Consider the following 7,179-nt stretch of genomic DNA (forward strand, 5'->3'; position numbering starts at 1 on the left):
GATTTGTATCTTAACCAAAATGGAATAATTTCCTCCTTATCACACACACCAACCTCTACCAAATTTTTCTGAATCCATCCACAACTTTTTGAGATATCCTGTTCACAGACAGACAGACAGACAACAGATGGGTGAATACAACCGCCGTCCACCTTCGTTGGCAGAGGTAATGAAATGTTGTTTTTTTTTAATTCTCGGATCCGGCTCATCACCAAAATCGAATCAATTAGTCTGTGTCACACACCCAACCTCTCCACCAAGTTTTGTCTGAATCCACCTATCACCTTTTGAGACATCCTGTTCACAGACAAATAGACAAGGGTGAAAACATAACCTCCGTCCACCTTCTGTGGCAGAGGTAATCATGTTTAGCTGAGTCGTGTGACTTCTACTTGTCACTCAAACCACCACTTTGGCAAGGAAATCAAAGGATATACAAGGAACTTGCATATACAGTAAGAGACCGTTTGGCCCATCTCACCTGTGCTATATCAACACCACATTAATCAATTTATCCGTTTACTTACTTGATATCACTAGGGGAGGGGGAGAGGAGGAGTGAGATTAACAGTGGAGCAGGTTCATGCACATCACAAAACCAGGGTTTCAATTTATACCCCATGAGGTGAAAAGCGAGGTTTAGCAATTGGTTCAGTTTGTTTGTCTGTCCGTGTGTCCACAAACGTCAGTTTATGATCGAGGAACAATTTAATATCAATTTAATGTTGTGCAGTATTTTGAACACTAATTGGAACAATAATTGGAAAATAAACCTGCAGTTCAGCAGTACTTTGGCTCAATATTCTAGGTATTGTACCAAAACTGTACACAATATTCCAGATGAGGTTTCGCTAAATTCCTGTCCGGTGTGAGCAGCACCTCTTGTAATCTATAATTTATCTCCCTCTGCAGTTACAACCTAAAACCCTGTGAGCTTAACTTACAGTTACCTGTCACTGTGCTATCTCCTTACCCCCCTCGTGTATTGCCACTCCAGATCCATCTCCTGCGTAACACGATACAAGACTGCCCCTTACATCATGTGATCTCGACTTTTGTTATTCTTTCCCATTCCGAGCACCTTCAATTTCTTCTTTTTTTTTTAACTGTGTCTGCCAATCGTTTACCCAATCTATTAAAGTATCTGCACTTTCCTGAATCCGATCGCCCCCCTCTCTGCTATCTTACCTTACCTCCAAGCTTTGTGTCTTCTGCATATTTGGAAAGCCTATTTTAACCCCACTATCCAAATCATTGATGTAAATAATGAATAATAATGGGTCCTATTACTGATCCCTGAGGTACTCCACAACTTACATCCCCCCCCCCCCAGAAAGACATCCTCCCACTCACAGCCACTCTTTTCTTCCTATCCAATTGGCTACCTGACCAGCCACTCCACAAGCCTTCACTTTAGCTAATAACCTCCTTTGTGGCACCTTATCAAATGCCTTGTGAAATTAAACGGAAGACCAAATACTGCGTTGAAGTTATCAGAAGGACCTTCAAGAAGTAAAGAGGAAAGATGGAGTCATCAGGAGGAACCTGGGTAGGATTCGAGTTTCAGCCGCCACTCCATGACCCTCAAACCCATCCAGGTGCACCCAATGAGCCCGAGTACTACGTCCACTATGATCCATGAGCCTCTCCAGATCGACTACAAAGGTGTGTTGAAAAGTAATCTCTCCTATTTTTTTCTCTCCAAAATAGGTAGAGATATTCGAATGAAATGGACAGATACCAACATCAATCTTTATTCTACCATGGTGCACATTTATTTCTCAACATAAATAATCAACACTGTGGTTCAAACATATCTACCAACATTAAATTAGTTTTGCCATGCCGTCACAAGACAACTTTGTCCTGCTGACTTAATCAGCACTCCATAGCGGTTTTGACATCATCGTCGGAAGAAAAGTGTTCCTGAAGTTTGAGGAAAAGATTAAAATCTGACAAAGCCAAGTCAGGGCTGGTGATCCTTTGTGGTGGTACTCCATTGACCGTCTATTACTCTCAGGATTGTAATGGTGCACTCCACTCTCATCTTCAGTCAGTCGTCCCAACTCTCATGTCATCACATCTCATGTCAGTCATCCCAACTCCAATCTCATGTCATCTCATGTCAGTCATCCCAACTCCAATCTCATGTCATCTCATGTCAGTCATCCCAACTCCAATCTCATGTCATCTCATGTCGGTCATCCCAACTCCAATCTCATGTCATCTCCAGTCAGTCATCCCAACTCCAATCTCATGTCATCTCATGTCGGTCATCCCAACTCCAATCTCATGTCATCTCCAGTCAGTCATCCCAACTCCAATCTCACCTCATCTCATGTCGGTCATCCCAACTCCAATCTCATGTCATCTCATGTCGGTCATCCCAACTCCAATCTCATGTCATCTCATGTCGGTCATCCCAACTCCAATCTCATGTCATCTCATGTCGGTCATCCCAACTCCAATCTCATGTCATTTCCAGTCAGTCATCCCGACTCTCATGTCATCACATCTCATGTCAGTCATCCCAACTCCAATCTCACCTCATCTCATGTCAGTCATCCCAACTCCAATCTCACCTCATCTCATGTCAGTCATCCCAACTCCAATCTCATGTCATCTCATCTCATCTCATTGCCAGTTATGATCTCATCTCCAGTGCTTCATGCTTCACAGCAGTGACAGCGTCATGCTGCCCCTTGACTAACGTAGCACTGAGACATCTCGTGTTAGAATCACAAGACTTCTCACCTGGGGTGGGGGTGGGGGGGGCGGTGTAAGAACTAATGTCTCATTGAAATATTTATTTCCTGTTTTGGAGAAAAACTATAGTGGGCATTATCTTTCAGCACACCCTCATCCATGCACTGCACTTCCCTCATTCACACAGTCAGAAACTGCTTCATAGAATATATGAAACATATAAAGACAGACTAGTGAATCATACAATGCTTGGTCACTGCTGTTGCATGGAACTGTACAACAATGGGCTCGTACTTCATATGGTGCATGTTACTGTACAACAATGGACTCGTACTTCATGAGTGCATGTAACCGTACAACAATGGGCTTGTACTTCATGAGTGCATGAAACCGTACAACAATGGGCTCGTACTTCATGAGTGCATGTAACCGTACAACAATGGACTCGTACTTCATGAGTGCATGTAACCGTACAACAATGGACTCGTACTTCATGAGTGCATGAAACCGTACAACAATGGGCTCGTACTTCATGAGTGCATGAAACCGTACAACAATGGGCTCGTACTTCATGAGTGCATGTAACCGTACAACAATGGGCTTGTACTTCATACGGCTCATGGAGCTGTATAACAATGAACTCGTACTTCATACGTTGTATGGAACTAGAGTAATATGGAGTCATGGATCATACTGTTATTATTTTTATTGTTATTATTTATTTATTTTTACAGGATCTCAGGCTTGTCGTGAAGCTGCAAACACACATCTCGCACGCATCTCATACACACGGACGTACAAACGAATACACAAGACACAACAAAAGAATATTCGATGAGACAAACACAGCTACTGAGCTTGGGGGGAATGCCATCACCTCCCAGGGTACTCTGGGTACCAGCGACGTCAAAACAATGGCGCTGCCTTTCTCATGGCATTCAACAGGTTATTTCCTCAGGAGGAATTTCCTCCCCATAGTGACATCCAATAGTCTTCGTGCTATTATCCTTTTCAATGATGAACAGAAGCAGCATGTACCATTATTAAAATCGTTGGTGTGAGGGCATTTGAACCGCTGACCTACCAGAATCACAGAGAATGCTCTAACCCTTACAACACCAGTCTGGTAATGGAAGTGTTCCTCAATCTTCTTTGTAATTATCAACCTTCATATGGTGTGTGGACATGAGACAACACCAGTCTGGTAATGGAAGTGTTCCTCAATCTTCTTTGTAATTGTCAACCATCATATGGTGCATGGACATGAGACAACACCCGTCTGGTAATGGAAGTGTTCCTCAATCTTCTTTGTAATAATCAACCTTCATATGGTGCATGGACATGAGACAACACCCGTCTGGTAATGGAAGTGTTCCTCAATCTTCTTTGTAATAATCAACCTTCATATGGTGCATGGACATGAGACAACACCCGTCTGGTAATGGAAGTGTTCCTCAATCTTCTTTGTAATAATCAACCTTCATATGGTGCATGGACATGAGACAACACCCATCTGGTAATGGAAGTGTTCCTCAATCTTCTTTGTAATTATCAACCTTCATATGATGCGTGGACATGAGACAACACCAGTCTGGTAATGGAAGTGTTCCTCAATCTTCTTTGTAATTGTCAACCTTCATATGGTGCGTGGACATGAGACAACACCAGTCTGGTAATGGAAGTGTTCCTCAATCTTCTTTGTAATTATCAACCTTCATATGGTGCATGGACATGAGACAACACCAGTCTGGTAATGGAAGTGTTCCTCAATCTTCTTTGTAATAATCAACCTTCATATGGTGCATGGACATGAGACAACACCCGTCTGGTAATGGAAGTGTTCCTCAATCTTCTTTGTAATTATCAACCTTCATATGGTGCGTGGACATGAGACAACACCAGTCTGGTAATGGAAGTGTTCCTAAATCTTCTTTGTAATAATCAACCTTCATATGGTGCATGGACATGAGACAACACCCGTCTGGTAATGGAAGTGTTCCTCAATCTTCTTTGTAATAATCAACCTTCATATGGTGCATGGACATGAGACAAACCAGTCTGGTAATGGAAGTGTTCCTCAATCTTCTTTGTAATTGTCAACCTTCATATGGTGCGTGGGCATGAGACAACACCAGTCCGGTAATGGAAGTGTTCCTCAATCTTCGATGTAATAATCAACCTTCATATGGTGCATGGACATGAGACAACACCCGTCTGCTAATGGAAGTGTTCCGCAATCTTCGATGTAATAATCAACCTTCATATGGTGCGTGGACATGAGACAACACCCGTCTGCTAATGGAAGTGTTCCTCAATCTTTGTAATTATCAACCTTCATATGGTGCATGGACATGAGACAACACCAGTCTGGTAATGGAAGTGTTCCTCAATCTTCTTTGTAATTGTCAACCTTCATATGGTGTGTGGACATGAGACAACACCAGTCTGGTAATGGAAGTGTTCCTCAATCTTCTTTGTAATTGTCAACCTTCATATGGTGCGTGGACACGAGACAACACCAGTCCGGTAATGGAAGTGTTCCTCAATCTTCTTTGTAATAATCAACCTTCATATGGTGCATGGACATGAGACAACACCCGTCTGGTAATGGAAGTGTTCCTCAATCTTCTTTGTAATTATCAACCTTCATATGGTGCATGGACATGAGACAACACCAGTCTGGTAATGGAAGTGTTCCTCAATCTTCTTTGTAATTGTCAACCATCATATGGTGCATGGACATGAGACAACACCCGTCTGGTAATGGAAGTGTTCCTCAATCTTCTTTGTAATTATCAACCTTCATATGGTGCATGGACATGAGACAACACCAGTCTGGTAATGGAAGTGTTCCTCAATCTTCTTTGTAATTGTCAACCTTCATATGGTGCGTGGACATGAGACAACACCCGTCTGGTAATGGAAGTGTTCCTCAATCTTCTTTGCAATTATCAACCTTCATATGGTGCGTGGACATGAGACAACACCAGTCTGGTAATGGAAGTGTTCCTCAATCTTCTTTGTAATAATCAACCTTCATATGGTGCGTGGACAAGAGACAACACCCGTCTGGTAATGGAAGTGTTCCTCAATCCTCTTTGTAATTATCAACCTTCATATGATGCATGGACATGAGACAACACCAGTCTGGTAATGGAAGTGTTCCTCAATCTTCTTTGTAATTGTCAACCTTCATATGGTGCATGGACATGAGACAACACCCGTCTGGTAATGGAAGTGTTCCTCAATCTTCTTTGTAATAATCAACCTTCAAATGGTGCATGGACATGAGACAACACCAGTCTGGTAATGGAAGTGTTCCTCAATCTTCTTTGTAATAATCAACCTTCATATGGTGCGTGGACAAGAGACAACACCCGTCTGGTAATGGAAGTGTTCCTCAATCTTTGTAATTATCAACCTTCATATGGTGCATGGACATGAGACAAACCAGTCTGGTAATGGAAGTGTTCCTCAATCTTCTTTGTAATTGTCAACCTTCATATGGTGCGTGGGCATGAGACAACACCAGTCCGGTAATGGAAGTGTTCCTCAATCTTCGATGTAATAATCAACCTTCATATGGTGCATGGACATGAGACAACACCCGTCTGCTAATGGAAGTGTTCCGCAATCTTCGATGTAATAATCAACCTTCATATGGTGCGTGGACATGAGACAACACCCGTCTGCTAATGGAAGTGTTCCTCAATCTTTGTAATTATCAACCTTCATATGGTGCATGGACATGAGACAACACCAGTCTGGTAATGGAAGTGTTCCTCAATCTTCTTTGTAATTGTCAACCTTCATATGGTGTGTGGACATGAGACAACACCAGTCTGGTAATGGAAGTGTTCCTCAATCTTCTTTGTAATTGTCAACCTTCATATGGTGCGTGGACACGAGACAACACCAGTCTGGTAATGGAAGTGTTCCTCAATCTTCTTTGTAATAATCAACCTTCATATGGTGCATGGACATGAGACAACACCCGTCTGGTAATGGAAGTGTTCCTCAATCTTCTTTGTAATTATCAACCTTCATATGGTGCATGGACATGAGACAACACCAGTCTGGTAATGGAAGTGTTCCTCAATCTTCTTTGTAATTGTCAACCTTCATATGGTGCGTGGACATGAGACAACACCCGTCTGGTAATGGAAGTGTTCCTCAATCTTCTTTGCAATTATCAACCTTCATATGGTGCGTGGACATGAGACAACACCAGTCTGGTAATGGAAGTGTTCCTCAATCTTCTTTGTAATAATCAACCTTCATATGGTGCATGGACATGAGACAACACCCGTCTGGTAATGGAAGTGTTCCTCAATCTTCTTTGTAATTATCAACCTTCATATGGTGCGTGGACATGAGACAACACCAGTCTGGTAATGGAAGTGTTCCTAAATCTTCTTTGTAATAATCAACCTTCATATGGTGCATGGACATGAGACAACACCCGTCTGGTAA

This window comes from Eptatretus burgeri, chromosome 12 (genome assembly GCF_056783735.1).
Source record: "Eptatretus burgeri isolate ZD-2024b chromosome 12, Ebu_testis_v1, whole genome shotgun sequence".
Lineage (NCBI taxonomy): Eukaryota > Metazoa > Chordata > Myxini > Myxiniformes > Myxinidae > Eptatretus > Eptatretus burgeri.